Source organism: Podarcis erhardii, assembly GCF_964252035.2.
Source record: "Podarcis erhardii genome assembly, chromosome: 4".
Lineage (NCBI taxonomy): Eukaryota > Metazoa > Chordata > Lepidosauria > Squamata > Lacertidae > Podarcis > Podarcis erhardii.
The window spans coordinates 67,338,762-67,356,469 of record NC_138508.1 but is presented as its reverse complement, the minus strand read 5'-3'; the positions used below and the strand labels follow the sequence as shown (position 1 = coordinate 67,356,469).

General features: G+C 41.0%; 1 protein-coding gene across 2 annotated transcripts in view; it reads left to right on the top strand.

Moving 5' to 3' along the window:
* The first annotated feature begins 2,258 nt into the window (after window positions 1-2,258).
* RAI2 (retinoic acid induced 2) overlaps window positions 2,259-17,708 on the top strand; it is a 68,834-nt gene continuing 53,384 nt past the window's right edge. Inside the window, exons 1-2 of one of the 2 annotated variants that reach the window (XM_081859111.1) lie at window positions 2,259-2,364; window positions 8,062-8,097. The gene's annotated coding sequence lies outside the window, so the exon portion shown is untranslated. The remainder of the gene's footprint in view (window positions 2,365-8,061; window positions 8,098-17,708) is intronic. The other variant, XM_081859112.1, reaches the window with a different exon arrangement.

Below are 17,708 nucleotides of genomic sequence, written 5' to 3'. Positions count from 1 at the left end.
GCGCTCATCGCGCTTTACTGGCCGAGGGAGCCGACGTTTGTCTGTAGACAGTTTATTTTCTGGGTCATGTGGCCAGCATGACTAAGCCACTTCTGGCAAAACCAGAGCAGCGCATGGAAACACCAGTTCCCTTCCCACTGGAGTGGTACCTATTTATCTACTTGCACTTTGAAGTGCTTTCGAACTGCTAGGTTGGGAGGTGGTACCGAAGAATGGGAGCTCACCCTGTCATGGAGATTCAAACCGCCGACCTTCTGATCGGCAAGCCCAAGAGGCTCAGTGGTTTAGGGGTAATTAATGCTTGCTGTGAGACAGCCATGCTCCTTTTTCCCCCAAAAAATGAGACAGAATTGGACTTACAGGAATTGTGGATTCTCATGAGAAAGTGCACACAGAACTGAACTTAAGGGACACTGCTGCACCTGAACTTCTATTCAAGGCTCATAAAAGCAACAATTGTTACATAGGCACCCGAAACCAGTGGCTCCTTGTGCAAACAGCTACTCTGGTGTAGACTGAAAGCCACCCTGCTCACATTAATGAAGGTGCACCTCTTCAGACTCCACCTGCCCCTTCAGTCGGAATGTAAGAAGGCAGCAATTTCCATCCTATATTGGTTATAATCAGCACTGTTTCCATTCCGCTGCAGTTCAGCTTCCACCAAAAACTAGCTGATTTGCATCGCTGTTTGCTATGGTCAAATATAATTAATGATGTAATTGATTTCACACCATTTCCATTCAAAGGGAATGTAAAAATGGGCAGGGGTTAATTATTAACTCTACAGTGGTACCTTGGGTTACAGACGCTTCAGGTTACAAACTCCGCTAACCCAGAAATAGTATCTTGGGTTAAGAACTTTGCTTCAGGATGAGAACAGAAATCGTGCGGCGGCGGTGAAGCGGCAGTGGGAGGCCCCATTAGCTAAAGTGGTGTCTCAGGTTAAGAACAGTTTCAGGTTAAGAACATACCTCCGGAACGAATTAAGTTCTTAACCTGAGGTACCACTGTACATTGTTTGTAGACTAAAACAACAACAACAACAACAACAATAATAATTTATTATTTGTACCCCGCCCATCTGGCTGGGTTTCCCCAGCCACTCTGGGCGGCTTCCATAAAAACCAGAAATACACTAAAATATCACAGATTAAAAACTTCCCTGAACAGGGCTGCCTTAAGATGTCTTCTGAATGTCAGGTAGTTATTTATTGCTTTGACATCTGATCATGGTTGTATTTGCTTGCCTGATTTCATTCCTGCCCACGTGCAAACTGCAGCAATTTCCGCTTGTGTATCTGCCATTCACACCCATCAGTTAGGAGAATGGGGAGCTTTGGTTGCATGGGAGATCTCTGTGTGCATCAGAGCACTTGCAGAGCTTTGAACTGGGAACATTGATTTTAATGAAACATTCTTCCCAATGACTCCGCTGGGGATCACACCTGTTCCCGTTACCTAATAATCTGTGATTTGCCCAATTAGGTGATAGCTTCCCCACATTTTCCTGAAATTGGATAATAAATAAGAAGCTGTGAAAACAACTGCTCCCTTTTCCTCTTAAGTGTGTTCTGATTCTTAATGCTCACTATCTAAGCTTTAGATATAGTGGAAGGGGAATAAGTAATACAAGAAACAAGGGGCTAAAAATAATTTTGAAAAGCACTTCAAACTGATTAAGATCAAATCGGCCCTAGTTTTTAATCATTCTTATCACTATTATCACCATTATTAATATATATATTTAAATTTATTGCTCTTCTCTCTAAAGTCTGAGGAAAGGTTACAACAATTCAAACTACAACATTAAAAACAGTTTAAAGCTGCTTTTTGTAGCCAGCCTATGAACACATGAACTTGAAAGGATTTTTTCTAGTGTAAAGTAACAAAATAGAATTAGGAAACTAATCTCACTGGTCAGTGGTGAGATACCGACAAACTGTGTTTCCCCTTATATTGAACTACTGTATAGCCATGTATTGTTTTTTCAATTACATTTTCACTCTGATTTCTGTGATGAAGCTATTAAAAGCTATTATACTCTGGCATGGCAAGTCGAGGAAGAAAGAGTCACACACCCATCTCTCAGCCATTAATTCTGTGTACTCTTTAATTAGTATGCACAGTGAATGCTATCCCGGAAGACTTCCAACTGAGTAATGTCATTTTTGCATTAACCCCATTTGCAGCCAACGTAGTCCTATTACTGCTGCTGCTCCTGATAATAATCACTTGCTTATCCTTTCCCTGTCTCCCAGAGAGGGTGAACAGTGGCAGCCAGAAGGAGGAGACCCATTCACCTGCCAGCTTTTCTCCCAAGCAAGAGAGCAGTGTCTGACTGTCCAGGACTTGGATAAACACCAGGTGAGACATTAGGAGGTAGTCATACACCTGTTTTTCAGTAATGATAAAAGTGAAACCAAAACTCAATAGACTTTAGGGTCCTTCACAAGTCTCCACACCCATCAACATATAGAGAAGCAGAGGAATGCATGCTGCCCCCAGCCATTTTGATACATTCAGTGTTGGTGTGAAAGGAACCTGCCCATGTTCTGCAGTGGTATGCAGTGAAAATTCTGGTAGGGGAACAATTAGGAGCAGAGGTGCTACTTTAATACTCTGATTTACCAGGAACATTTAGGGTCCACTGCATGCCAGTGGTTCTACTATAAGGCTTTTCCATATGAGCAGGAACTTTGGGTTTAAGAATGGCTGCAACTTCTGCCTTTCTGCATGCATGTTGTAAACACATGTTCACAACTGCATAATTATTTTATTTATTTCATGAAATTCATACACCATTTAAAGAAACCCTCAGAGTGGTTTATAAAACGATAAAATGGAGCAAAATTGACAGCCATACTTTAAAACATACAAAAGTTAACATGCTAAAACAGATTAAAATCACCTCGGCATCTGGGTAAAGGTAAAGGTAAAGGGACCGCTGACCGTTAGGTCAAGTTGTGACCAACTCTGGGGTTGCGGCGCTCATCTCGCTTTATTGGCCGAGGGAGCCGGCGTACAGCTTCCGGGTCATGTGGCCAGCATGACTAAGCCGCTTCTGGCGAACCAGAGCAGCACATGGAAACGCTGTTTACCTTCCTGCCAGAGTGGTACCTATTTATCTACTTGTACTTTGACGTGCTTTCAAACTGCTAGGTGGGCAGGAGCAGGGACCGAGCAACGGGAGCTCACCCCGTTGTGGGGATTCGAACTGCCAACCTTCTGATCGGCAAGTCCTAGGCTCTGTGGTTTAACCCACAGCACCACCCGTGTTCCAGCATCTGGGTAGGCTTGTCCAAACAAGAATGTTTTTAGCAGGTTCCAAGTGCCTGCTTGATCTCAAGAGCCAGTGAGTTCCAAAGTGGCAGGGGCTGCCACACTAAACGATTGAGTTCTTACAAATGTGGCACCTACAGTGCCAATTTGAGTGGGGACATGTGGTAAACATCCTTAAGATGAAGGGAAGGTTTGTTTATTTACTTCATTTATGAATCATTTCCTATAAAACATCTCAAGGTGAATTAGCAATTTTTTAAAAATCTAGAAAAACCATCTCAAGTCGAGTGTGGACACAGAGTGGGATAAAATGTATACTTAAAGGACTTGTTAGAAAAGGAAGATCTTCAACTGGTGCTGAAAAGACGACAGAGATGGTGCCTGTCTGATAGGACTGAGAGGCTGTTCCAGAGGGTAGGTGCCACCGCACAAAAAGCCCGGTTCTGACATTGTGTGGAATGGACCTCCTGATAGGATAGAATTTGCAGGTTGCCCTCTTGGGCTGCGTAAGTAAGGGATGAGAGGATCAGCTGGGTATACAAGGGATGAGACTGTGTTTTAGACATCCCGGTTGCCAGCTCTATTGTGCTTTGTACACCAGTACTTGCACCTCAAACTGAGCCTGGCAGTGGGGTGGGGTGGGGTGGGTGGCAAACACCCCACACACAACATGTTGGATATCAGGGACTCCTTGTGCTTGGCCAAATGCCTAGTATCAGCTTGTAGATGTAAAGGCCAGGCTATGGCAAAGCCAACTATTGATGTATGGCTAACCTGTGCAAGCGTTTTGTGATTTAAAACAAAAGCAAAAAAACATAATTCATAGCTGAGCTTTAATGTGTTTATAATTCTGTGATGTGTTGAATGCACAGCACTATGAAATGGGTAACACTGGTTTGCATTATTAATGCAAAGCAAGGAATTCCCACCCCCACCCCAGCCAAGATTTAGAAAACTGCACTGGTTTTGTTTATTATTCAATTAATATTTTAGCACTCCAAATAGCATGTCAGACAACCTCCTGTATTTACCGCTTGTGTGTATAAGATTTGGCAATTTGCTTCTTTCCCTTTTTATAATCAAGGAAATAAGATATGCCATTAAAATTATGTATTGCTAGAAAGTGTATTTGCAAGTAGCAATGAGTCACTCTCGTGAGTGCTGCATTTGCATTTTGTTACTTACATGCTTTGCAGTCTCACTGGATGAAATGCCTTGACTCTCTGCCTCCTAACACACAGCTTATTTGTGCTGGCATATTTTGGAGGGAATCTACTGCTGTGTCACAGCAATGCTGCTGTTGCTATGGTGACAGAGATGCTTGTCTCTGCTTCATCACCTTTGTCTCCCCACACCCTGCCCCTTTTACATCACTTATTCACCCTGCCAGGGCTCACAAAAGGCAAGCAATTTCACTGGGGGTTCCTGTTCTGTTTTTCAGCCACATGACATTATACTACATTCTTGTTACTTTCTTTCATATGGGTTTATTCATTTTAAAGGCTGCATTGTTACAATGTGAATCTTTATTGTGTGTGAAAAATGTTAGGCTTCATAGGGTTGTTATATGGCTGGAATTTTCCAGATATATCAGGAATACTGCAGCCACAAGCAGTGTCCGGGCAGAAATTGGCTCAAGTGTCTGGGAAAATATCTGGACGTGTGGCAGCCCGTGTCAGTTTTGCCAATTTCCCTCAGAAACAGCTCAAAAACGTCCAATTTCTTTGCAATTCTATTGCCCTGTATTGCCTTACTCCCAGGGAACTGAGCCCAGGACTGCAAGCTTGACAATCCAGAATGACTGGTGCTTCCTGGTCTTTGCTCCTATTTGTCACTCCTGCAGCCGAACTCATGTATCACCTCCTGGGGCGAGATATATGAGTTCTGTTACAGACATTACAAATAAGCAAAGGAGGACATGAAAGCTAAGCCACTTGCACTTCCTGTCTCCTACCACCTGCAAGCTTGAAACCTTTCTCAGCTACCACTTGAATTTGCCTTGTGGGGGAATTATGAGGCCATTATATTCAAGTTAAGACTAGACTGTACCATTAAAGAATACATCTCCACCTTAAAATTTCATCTTATCCCGAACTTTTAAAAAAATTGTTCCAGTAATTATTTTCAAAATTAACAACTGATTCTTAAAAAAACAAAAACATAAGCTGTAGGTGTTGCTTCAAGGATATAGATTTTTAACACTGTAAATGAATCCAGTCCTTGAGCTGCCTTGACAGTACATATGTTCTCACATGCATTTTTAACAGCCACTTTGTGCTGGAACCTTGAGAAACAACATTATTATTATTATTATTATTATTATTACTACTACTACTACTACTACTACTACTACTATTATTATTACTATTATTATTATTAGCTCTTCACCATAACGTACCAGAGTAGGTTACAGCAATGCAAAATATGCACTATTAAAATCGGTTAAACATTTTACAATAAAAATATTAGGCTTCTAAAGCTATAGAACTGAAGCACAATTCAAAGTGTTGGTGCTGTCCTTTCAAGCCCTAAACGGCATCGGCCCAGTATATCTGAAGGAGCATCTCCACCCCCATCACTTGGCCAGGACACTGAGGTCCAGCTCTGAGGGCCTTCTGCTGGTTCCCTCACTGTGAGAAGTGAAGTTATAGGGAACCAGGAAGAGGGCTTTCATGGTAGTGGCGCCCTCCTTCTCTTCAGATGTCAAGGAGATAAAGAATTACCGGTATATAACTTTTAGGAGACATCTGAAGGCACCCCTGTGTTGGAAGGTTTTTAATGCTTGATGTTTTTAGATATGCTATAAGTCGCCCAGAGTGGCTGGGGAAACCCAGCCAGATGGGTGAGGTACAAATATTAGTATTAGTATCAGTATCAAGTGTCAAAAGCCAGGTAAAGAGGTGTGCCTTCAACATATGATGAAAGCTGCACTGTGTAGCTGCCAGACATACCTCTGTCAGGAGGGAATTCTGCAGCTTAGGGGCTGCCACAGAAAAGGCCCTCTCCTGGGCTGCCACTCCCCCATAGTTCCATAGTTCACTCTGTACGCTACTGTTCTACCACATGTTGCCACTGTCCTGCCATATTCTTAAGGTAGTCCTTTGTGCATCTCCTTATAGCGTTACACACCTTCCTGTCAACCATGCATCACAGCACATCCAAGGGAACAGCCAAACAGTTGCTTTATTAAACAGGTGGTCATCAGGTCTAGATCTTACACAGAACCAAACTGGCAGAGGGTTGAAACACACACACTCTAAAGCCTACTTACTGAGTCATTGAACAATAGTTGCATTCAATCTCTTTACATGCCACACACCAGGCTTCCTCAACCTCGGCCCTCCAGATGTTTTGAGACTACAATTCCCATCATCCCTGACCACTGGTCCTGCTAGCTAGGGATCATGGGAGTTGTAGGCCAAAAACATCTGGAGGGCTGAGCTTGAGGAAGCCTTCCATATACCATGTATGGGGAGATCTACCTGGCTCCATAATTTGCTTGTCTTTTACAATACAGTCAAAATAAGAACTAAGTCCGGCAGGCTTTTAAAAAACCAAACTGATGATGGCTTTGATCTGATTGATTGATTTAGTTTATTTATGTGCTGTCTTTCCGCGGTGAGCTGTGCCAAAAGCAGCTTACAATAGACACCCACTTCTTATCAAATGCAAAAAGTGGAGGTTGGGGGAGAAAGCCGTTTACAAAATGTATCAATACATTCAAATAAGACCAGAAAAATCCAACCATTGTAGCAAATATAGAATAAATTAAACATGACAAAAATAATAATCTAGGCTTAAATATATAAGTAAAGCAAAAAGGAAGTGATCAGATAAAGAAGTTCCATCTGTTGGTGCACTCCAATGAGCCATAGCACCCTGGCTTGGATACAGTTCAGAGTGGGAGGGGTCTTCTCCCCAGGCTAGATGATGTTCAGCTGGCTCCCTCAACTCTCTTCCAAAGGAGGCTAGCAGCTGCAGAAAGTAAATGCTGAGGATGGCAATGATGATGAGTCTTCTTGCCAGCTTCCTGGAAATTCCAGCTGCCAGTCTTATCACACTCTACAAGTCTTACCACACTCCAAAGACCCTTGACAGCCTAGTTTAAATACAGTGGTACCTCTGGATGCAAACAGGATCCGTTCCGGAGCCCCATTCGCATCCTGAAGCGAATGTAAGACGTGTCTGCGCGGGTCGCATTTTGCCACCTCCGCGCATGCGCGTGACGTCATTTTGAGCATCTGTGCATGTGCGAGCGGTGGAACCCAGAAGTAAAGCGCTCCGTTACTTCTGGGTCGCTGCGGAGCGCAACCTGAAAATATTTAAGCTGAAGCGTATTCATCCCGAGGTATGACTGTAGTGTTCAGAGAGGGAATGCTGATTGACTTTTGATGGTGCTGCTTCTATTATTATTATTAGTAGTAGTAGTAGTAGTAGTAGTGCTAGTAGTTGTATTACTGTTGTAATATACAATTACTGACCCACACTTGCATACATGAAAGGATTAACCTGAGCTCAGGTTGCCACTGGGGGGTGGAGCTTAGCAGGCGTTTGTTTCCTCCTTCTCATTTTTTTTTTTTTTCACTTTATGCTTCCTGGAACAAGCAAGGAGCCATACAGCCAGTGGCTCCCAGCTGCAAGAAAAGCCAAGTGAACTGAATCTCTCTAAAATGGAGATTTTACAGCCTCCATCCTTGCTAATCCAAAGATTGAAAGATCCTTTTTGTAAGGAAACAAATGTCTTTTTATTTGAAACTTTCTTCTTCTTTGTTTTACTGCCAGTGGATGGAGACTTGGTTGCTGTAACTTCTGGAAACTGTGAGTAAAATATTCACTTATTTGGAAAGTGAAGTATCCCAGCCTAAGTATTTTCTTAAGGAATGTTTGTTTAAAGATGACTGAGGGTAGATATAAATTGAACCAAGTTTTAGTATGCTTGGAGTAATCACCATTGTGCTAACCCTGCTATGAGAGAGTAAGAAGTTCTCTTCCAAACCTCTCTTTCCAACAACTGCTACATTTATTTGTTATATATGTTTTCGTACACTGATTATTTTAATAATTCTAAATAGTTTATTTTCACAGTATATTGGGCTCTGTTAACTGCTTTGAATATGTAGTGCAGAAAAGTGGGAGGAGCACATACAGAATACATAAAATTACAGTGCGAAACCATGCCTATCTATTCGGATATACAGTAATTACCAGTGGAAGGTGTTTTGGATTCTAAGTGTGTTTTGGATTGCTTCCTTGTGGCCTTTAAATGTATATCCTTCTTTTCTACAAGTGGTTTGCATCGTGTTAGAAAATACTGTACAATGAGCCCCAAGTACATGAGTCAATGGTCAACATAAATAAATTAATAAGATTACATTTATATGTCCCCAGATACTTTCTCCCACATTATATTCACACACACACATACAATCTTAGGCTTGTGTTTTCAGAAATAATAATAATAATAATAATAATAATAATAATAATAATAATAATAATAATTTTTATTTATACCCCGCCCTCCCCAGCCAAGGCCAGGCTCAATATACTAAACACACACACACACACACACACCACATCCATAAAATGAAGGAATATGTGGTTAACTGGAGTTCCGAATCATTAAACGTCTTTACCTTGGAAGTAATAGCTGGAACTAACCTTATTTCCAGAATCGTTGATTAGAATCATGCAAATGAGGCAAAAAGAAGAGACCAGCAGTTATTTTTGTCTAATTTGCTTTTAAAAAATGTCCTCTGCTTCTGTTTGACTGACATAAGTTACTGAGGAATAACATGTTCCACAATGATATTCTCCAAGAGGTCACATAACGGTAATGTTTTTTCCAGCCTTCTGTCTGCCTTTTGTTTAAGAAGATAGGAACTTGGCTGTCTATTTTTCTCCTGACTACTTTCAGGAAATCTACCTATGATGAGTGAATGGGATTCAGTTGTGGGGGAGAGATTCATTTTTAACAACATAATGAAATCTAGATAAACTAATAATAAAACTCACAGCCAAGAACAATGTGCCTTTAACCCACATTTTAGTTCAATTAGATTTGGGGCCCCTTTTGCCCCCCCTTTCATGAATAAGCACTTTTATTATTCAAAACAAGCTTCAAAGAGCATTACATCCTCTATAGGAACAAAAATTCAATTGGTGTTTAATTCAGTGGTAGGATGCAAATTTAAATTCCCATAAGGAGAGGACTGTTAATGCTGTTTAAATTGGTTGTAAATTACAGATGATACACTTGGGATTCCAAGCCCAGATTGGTGGAGTGTTGCCTTATGAATCCATTTCTTGAATTTGCTGTGCATTGAATTGTGAACAATAAGGCAATGAGGGTTGTTATATACCTGGACCTCAGTACTTTCGTACATTAGTGTGCAAACTGCATGTCCTTGGGTTGTGGTGGTGGGAATAAAGCATTCAGCTCAACATCCTTGACTTTTTTTTGTAAAGACTACTATTGCATCTTTACACAGCTGTGTATCTATGTAGCAAAAATTATCATGGGGAAATAAATATTTATTAGAAATAATAGGATCATTCTAGCTCCCCAAGAGGTTGAAAGGCAGTTATTTTCTCAAATCTGTTTCATTCCTAGAGCAGTTAGATTGGCTTCCTCGTTGTTCTTCCACTCGTGGGTGAAGACCTTTTTATTCCAACAGGCCTTTAGGAACTGACGATTTTTAATGAAAGGGTTACTGCTTTTTTCTTGTTATATTCTGTATTCAATATATTTTTATATTGTTTAATTCTGTTACTGTTTTATTACTTTTTGATTATTTTTTCCTATCTTTTTAGCCTTTTCTATTTTATCTGTGTTTTGGTATTTTTATGTGTAAGCCGCCTTGAGTCCAGGTCTAGGGAAAAGGCAGGATATGAATAAATATCTTAAATAAATAAGCTATCAAAGAGAAGCGTGAAGCTCCAACTGGTGCTGAAACTGAAAACCTACTCTGTAAAAGCTTCCAGCGTTTTCATAACACTTGGAAATAATTCTCCTCTGAGGGGAATTGTTTTGATGTTCTTCTTAACTATTCCTTTGCTTGCTTTTGGTAAAAGCATAATTAGTAGGGGAGTGCAACTGCCCTGTGCTGCTGAAAAATGAGGTGAATTGGGGTGATTTTTTCCCCTCTGGGTCAACAAAGATCACGGAGTAGGATCAGGGCTCCTACAAAGCCGCATGTTGCTCTAAGGTTCTGTTTTTCTGTCCTCAGTCAGGGGTAGACTTTGGTCTTTTAAATTTCAACATTGCTCCGTGCAAGGCCAAAATTTGGTGCCTCCCCTCCCCCCTGGCCTTCTGTTCTCCTCATGCAGTATGTCATAGTTGTGGCACCCTGCAGCACCCCCTCAGCTCGGTGCAGGAGAACTGGCCCTGCTCCCTAAACCCACCTCCTCCTCAGAAAACTATATTGCTATGTTTTCATGTCTGTTTGGACTTTGCCTTGAAGTGAGGCTGTCCAAATAATGCCTATGGAGTCCACTTCCATTTGGCTAGTCTGTCTTTTCAAAGTATTACTTTGTTTGAATACTTTCCAAAGTAGTTTTAAACAGGAGCATTCAGAATATGATGCATCTCCAAGAACCAGACCTCCCTCCCTCATGCCAAAAAGCAAAGCCATCGTTCCCAATGTTGCTAATCTGAATGGAAGACTAAGGATTAGATCATTTGTCTTAATGAATATAAACAACTTTTTTATATATAAAGAAGTTGTGTAGTAGCTGGGCTGAGAGACATTTACAATGCTGGGTAATAATTAAAAATGTGACAGAAGTGTATGTTCTGCCCTCTCCTCCAGACTTCTCTCCCTAACTTTTTATCATGGATTTCTAAACTAAGCCTTCTCACTCTCTTTTCAATTCTGCATTCAGTTTTGCAGCTTGGACATTTGCCTCTGCAGTATTTGGCTTTTCAGTATAACCTTTCTGTCGTCCGTCCCCCCCCCCCCCGTCCCCCCCGAGAAAGGGGCAGCCCCCAAAACCCTATCTTTTCAGGCAGTAGGAAAGAGGCCCAATTAATAATCTGGGGACACATTTTTCATTGTGAAAACTAAGCAGGACTCAACCTGGTCTACATAAGGGATCACGTAGGAGGGCAGTGTAAGAGCTTCTTGAAATAAAATAAGAATGAGAAGAGTAACAACACAAGTTTAATGGAACTAGTCAGGGTAAGAGCAGTAGATCACATTGAGCTTGTCAAATACTTTCATTATAGTGATGTCTGTTGGATCAGGAAAAGGTGTGAAAGGAATACACAGGGTTGAGCCTTTGCACACAGCTATTCCGACATCTAAGTTCACTGCCATTGGGAAGATTTGAGCAGAGCTTACACAATTAAACAGCAGCTCCTTTCCTCTGGAATAAAATGATGCCATAGAAGCAAACAGTTGTATCAGAAGACTCTGGGCTTTTACGTCAGTGCTTCTGTGAACTGGAAAAGACAGGGCAAATTACTGCTTCTGACAAATTGGGAAAGGATAAAATTTGCTTCTCAAATGCCAGGAATTCTGAGCATGCAAAATTCCCCCAAAGTCTCTCCATTTCCAAAGAATAAGGCATCAACAGTTGCCCTTTCCCAGCTTTCAGATGATTGAAATACGATTGAAAATAAAGTAATTGTATATTAATACAAATACTACACTGCAAGATGGTGAATGTATTCCCAGAACTGGCCAACTTTAAAGGTTCTCTGTTAAACCCAAGCGGTAAGAGAGCAGTCAAGTCTGTGCCTACTTAGGTAGTTTTGAGATGGGAAGCTGGCCAAGATGCAACCAGGGCTTCAGACCACAATCAGTATGGCCCTAATTTAGCCCAACTCCCTGCAATGCAGAAATTTTTTTACCTAATGTGGGGCTCAAACCCACGACCCTGAGATTAGGAGCCTCATGCTGTACTGACTGTGACACTGTATGCAGAGGTCAGTGGGTTTAACACAAGGCTAAGGATCTAGAACAGTGGTTCCCAATTAGCTAAGTACTGTGGACCCGATGCTTTTCAAAAGCCAAGTCATAGACCCCCTACTTTTAATATTTTTGATATCTCTATGGTAGTTTTTGTTATGTGAATGGTGCCACAGACCTCCACACTGCTCACCGTGCCTCCTTTACCGCCAGCAGAGATGCCAGTGGTGCTGGCATTGGTTCTCCACCGGCGGTAGCAGCAGCGGGGCAGATGGGGCACTCATGGGGGCACTGCCTCAGGGACTTCCACTGCTTGAGGCGGCTGCTTCACTCCACCTCATAGGTGGGCCAGCCCTGCTTCTTACATATTTTATTTTCATTTGACGCTCGCTCACTCTCCATATCCTTCTCTCAGAGAGCATCTGGATTGCACCTTGGTCATTTAACCTGAATTGTGTAAGGATGAGGCTGTACATTGTGCCTGCTGTTATGTCCTCAAGTTTTCACTCTGGGCCATCAGGGGGATACTGTAGATAGTTTTCACTCAGGTCCACATATGTAAATAAGGAATTGAAAGTCACGTTCAGTGACTGGAAAGTTGTTACTGTTGCATTGTAGTGGAGCTCTATATAAGCAGGCTGGCTGAACCCTTCAGTTCTGTTCTGTTATGGCCTGTGAATAAACAAGAGCTGTTGAAGAATCGCTGTGTTGTCTGATACGTTCACCCACAACTTAACACCTGCACCCTATGATGAACCAATTTTTAGCATCTCCTCCCACTCTGGGGCTTTCCTTTACAGAAAGGTTCATCATCTCATCAGAGCATAAGCATTGGCTTGCTGGATTTCACTAAAGCTATGGTTGGCATGCCTGATAAAGCAATGCAATTTTAGCTGCTCTCTGTTTCTTTGTTTTCCTCTATGAAGTTCGGTTTGCCACATTTCCACGTCAATTTGAGGTGTGTGTGTGTCTGTCCATGTCCACATGAAAATTTATCAGCATTTTACTGTTAAATTATCCTAACATACACTTCTGTATCCAGTTCTATCCAATAGGCACCTCTTGCAAGCATTTCCCTCCAACACAATGCGTTTCGTGTGGCATATTCACTGGTATATTTTTATGCGCACTTCCTGCGAATATGTGCATTTTTACTGTTTTTGTGCAATACGCACATTTCCCAAAAGCAATTGTTAGAAAACTGCATTGCAGACTTTGGGCAAGTGAGAACTTTGAAGGCGAGCTGTGTTTCAATTTGCGCACTGAATCCTACCCAAGTGTGCCATTAGCTTCAATAAGTCATCGTATCAAAATACTCACATGTTCAAAATTGGTGTATACACTTATTTGTATTTCCACTGCAATAATCAGCAGAGAACTAAGATCAGTTCATCTTGTATACTTAACTGCATCCAAATTGGCTGTAGTTCCTCCCTGTTCACCCGAGGAAAGGCTTCCTCATCCATGCCTTGTTTATTCCATGTGTGTATGACCTTACCCTAAAAGCTTAATGCAGCACATCTACTTGTGTTGAGAGTGGGCAGTGACAATTCCATAGTTTTTTTTTTTAATAAATATTTATTGAGATTTTTAAATACAAATGCAAAATTAGTAAACAATATAACATGTTTCATAACATAATTTCATAACTTCTTTGGACTCCCTCACGTCTCCCACTCCCACTTACATCATTATAAATTTTTGCCAGCAATTTATCAACTTGTTTGCATTCTTATGTCCCGCTCATTTAAATATAATTTAATAATTCTCCAAAAAGTTTATATTTTCCTCAGTCTCACTTATCATCCTAATTCCAACTATTTTAATGGTGCTCAATTGTTTGTGATCTAGCATCCTTATTAACATTCAACCAAATTACAATATTTTTGTAGATAAATCTTGAATTTCTTCCAGTCTTCTTCAACCCTCTCCTCTCCCAGGTCTCGGATTCTGCCGGTCATCTCAGCCAGTTCCATATAGTCTATCAGTTGCATCTGCCATTCTTCCAGTGTGGGTAGATCTTGGGTTTTCCAATATTTAGTGATGAGTATCCTTGCTGCCGTTGTTGCATACAAGAAAAAAGTTCTGTCCTTCTTTATCACCCTCTGGCCGACAATACCCATAGTTAGCCACAGCTTAAAGAGACTGTTGAGAGGATTTCAGGCTCATTAATAACTTTTCAAAGTGTTATCTCAAAAACTATATTTACAGCTTTCCTTAAATGTCGCAACTTACTTGCCGACTTTAATGCACGCTTGTCCCATGGGTTTCTCATCCATTAAGATAGATTAAGTGACTATTTCTAATGCACAATAGTAGATTTTGTCGCCCTGCAGTTCAGCGCCCGACTGTGGCTGCCTGATACTCAACCCCTCTGAGTCCCCGCTGAGAATCTAAGCTCTGTGAGCTGTGGTGAATGCATTTAATCTACATAAAAAGAACACAAATTGCATGTTAGCCTTTTTTGAGCCTAGTAATCATACGTTTCTCTGCACTTTGAAGAGGTTGCAAAGGATTTCCCCCTCCCTTCCCCCGCCCCATCCCTCTATCAGGTATAAGCAAAATGCTTGCCTTCTGACTGAGCCCCGTGAATGGCTCCTGTAACTTATCCATTGTTCATATTTAATGCTGACTGGAGCCCTGCTGTGCCACTGATAACAATAATATGTAAGGAGGCACACGCTGTGCTATTTTATTCCTGCGCCACCTAATAATTTGAAAATAAATTTGTTAATTAAAACAGGAGCTGTTAAAATGAGGCTCCAAAATTGCCAGATTATACATATCCTCCTTGCCTCAGTGGGAAGATAACGCTTGGTTATTTATATAGTCTGCAATGCACAGAACCCCATTGACATTGTTGTCAAAAAATCCTTCATTCCACTTAGAACAGTTATATTTGCATAAGTTTTCTTTTAATATCGAATGTACACAAGCGCACAGAAGAACAAAAAGGCGCATGTAGTTTTTGTTCAGTCATAACTAAAGAGGAATAAGAAGCTGTCAGGCCCTATTTACTTTGAAGACCCATCAGACTGAGTGGAACTCAGAGCTAAATTTCCTTCAAGATCTAATTGTAAGGCCTAAGATTTTTGCTGTCCAGGAACACAGATTTTTCACTCCTCCAATGTTGGGCCTTTATTGTAGAAAAGCTTGTTATCTCATTACACCATATGAACATAAGCAATTGCTTGGTGGATTGGTTATCCTAATAAATAAACGTTCTCATTATATTTTGAGTGTACATTATATGTTGCAAACACCAAACATAAGAGCCAACACTACTGCTGTCATTTTTGAAAACTATGCATGCAAACCTCTGATAATTTTATATTCTTTGTCTCAGGGTTGTTAGGGCCTTTTCCAATGGCTTTGTCGACCTCAAAAGCCTATTGTTAGACACTCAAATTATATCAGATCACCCAGGGAAGGACATTTATGCCAAAAGGTGTATGTTTAACAAGATGGCGGCGTCATAGATTCCTGACAACAAACGGGGATGTTTGTCCAAGTTTTTAGATGTTTTTTTCACATGTGTTGTCCACTGTGCAAGTGGTTATGTAAATAAGTTTTAACTCTGTCCAGGGGGCTCTGTGCCAGGATACTATTACAAATAATATAAAGAATAACTGGGTACTGTATTGTAAAGATGCCGTCAGATCTGGTTCTTCAATATGTTATAATCAAAGGAAAAGATTTTATAAAGAACACATTGTAATCCAGCATATTTATATTTATTTAGCTTGTTTCCTGCATCACATTTTAACAGAAATCTCTTTAAGTGGTTTACATATCACTCGTACACAGTAAAATCAATGTTAAATAAATAAGGTACAATGCAAACTCCACATTCAGTGTGAAAAAATACTACTACTACTATTGCGGTGGTAATCATCATCATCCTCATCATCCTCATCGTTTCACGTTTTAAATAAGCAACAATAAATATATCAATCTTCCTAAGTAAAATAAATGTGCATATGTAAATTGTACATGAATCATCAAAATGCAATGTAATTACAGGATATTTATAGAAAATCTCATATATATCATAAATGGGGACCACACTAATATGAGTAATTCTGGTGATTATACTGTTATCTATCATCACACTACAAAGGCTGCCATCTGGGCCCCCCAAAAATAATTCAAGGAGGGGGCTGGGCCCCCTCAAAATTCTGCAGCAGCCGTGTACACACACCATGTGTTTGCTTGAGTCATGTGCGCAAGTCCTGCAGTGTGTGCCCATGGTGTACTGATGTTGCACGACCCCAGCCCCCTAAATTGCAGGGGCAAGGCAGTGTGCTTGCACATTACACAAAACTAATCTAAACACGTAACCCTGCATGTTTTAACAGTCACACTCTTCTTACATCTAATACATCACTATAGCCATTCAGCTGTCACTTCAGTAAAACGCTCATTCAGCGTACAAAAAAACAGCTTAATGAGAACAATCCACTACACTACACTACACTTTGCAATGGACTGTAGCAACACAGCTCTGATAGTTTGCAGGATACTTGCAAATGCTTGAGCTTTCAAAGGAGCTTAGTCATTATTTATTTTAATTCAGCGAACCAATCCCTTAAAAAAGTAATACGTGTGTTGTATAGAGTAGACTTGCACCTCTGCCTGCACAAATTTCCCACTCAGGTTCTCGCTCTCCGCCTCCCACCAGACCCACCCTCTGCCTGTGCAGTTTTGAGGAGGAGGAGTTCGAATATGTGAAAAAAGGCATCCTGTTTGAAGTCCAACAGGGCAAGGGACACTTTTCTCTCAAAAAAGGACAATCACGTTTTTTCTAGGGATGGGTGGCAAACCTTGGGCATGAGACAATCTGGAAGCAGGCAGAGTAAGAGCACAGCATCAGAACGCAATATTTGTTTCAACCCAATGTCTGGAAATGGCCTGTCTTTAAGAAATCTTGGGTTGCCACAGCATGGTTGGGAGCTATAGATAAAAAGATCCTTTTCCAGGTGAGGTCAAATCCCAATGTGGCTCACCATATTCTTCATCAGATTTCATAATGGATTCCATTGCTGCCAAGGGATGGCAGAATTTCAGCCTCCTGACTGGTCACAAATCATCCTGGCTCCTAATACTTGGTTTTTGTCTGCTAGTGAATCCCACACGGAGACGCTAAAAATTCAGAGTAGTTCCCCAGGTCTGTAATTGACTCTTAAGGAAATTCATATGCACCCACTGAACTGTCAGGAAGGAAAGTAAGAACAGACTACTGGTATCTACCAACCAACCAACAAATACGGAGAGTTCTAGTGAAATGTCTCGTGTTCATTCATCTCTGACCTCAGAGTTCTGGCTAAACATATAATGCACTTTTATCGATGGCTGCATTTGTAGCTGTGCTGCTCTCAGTCTGCACATGCTGCTGTTTTAAACGGGCCTTTACTGCAGGAAAAACATCAATATGGATTAACAGCATGGACATAATGCCTAAGAGGAAATCAGTGCAGCGTCAAATAAATATTGATTTACAGATCCTTATTATCAAGCTGA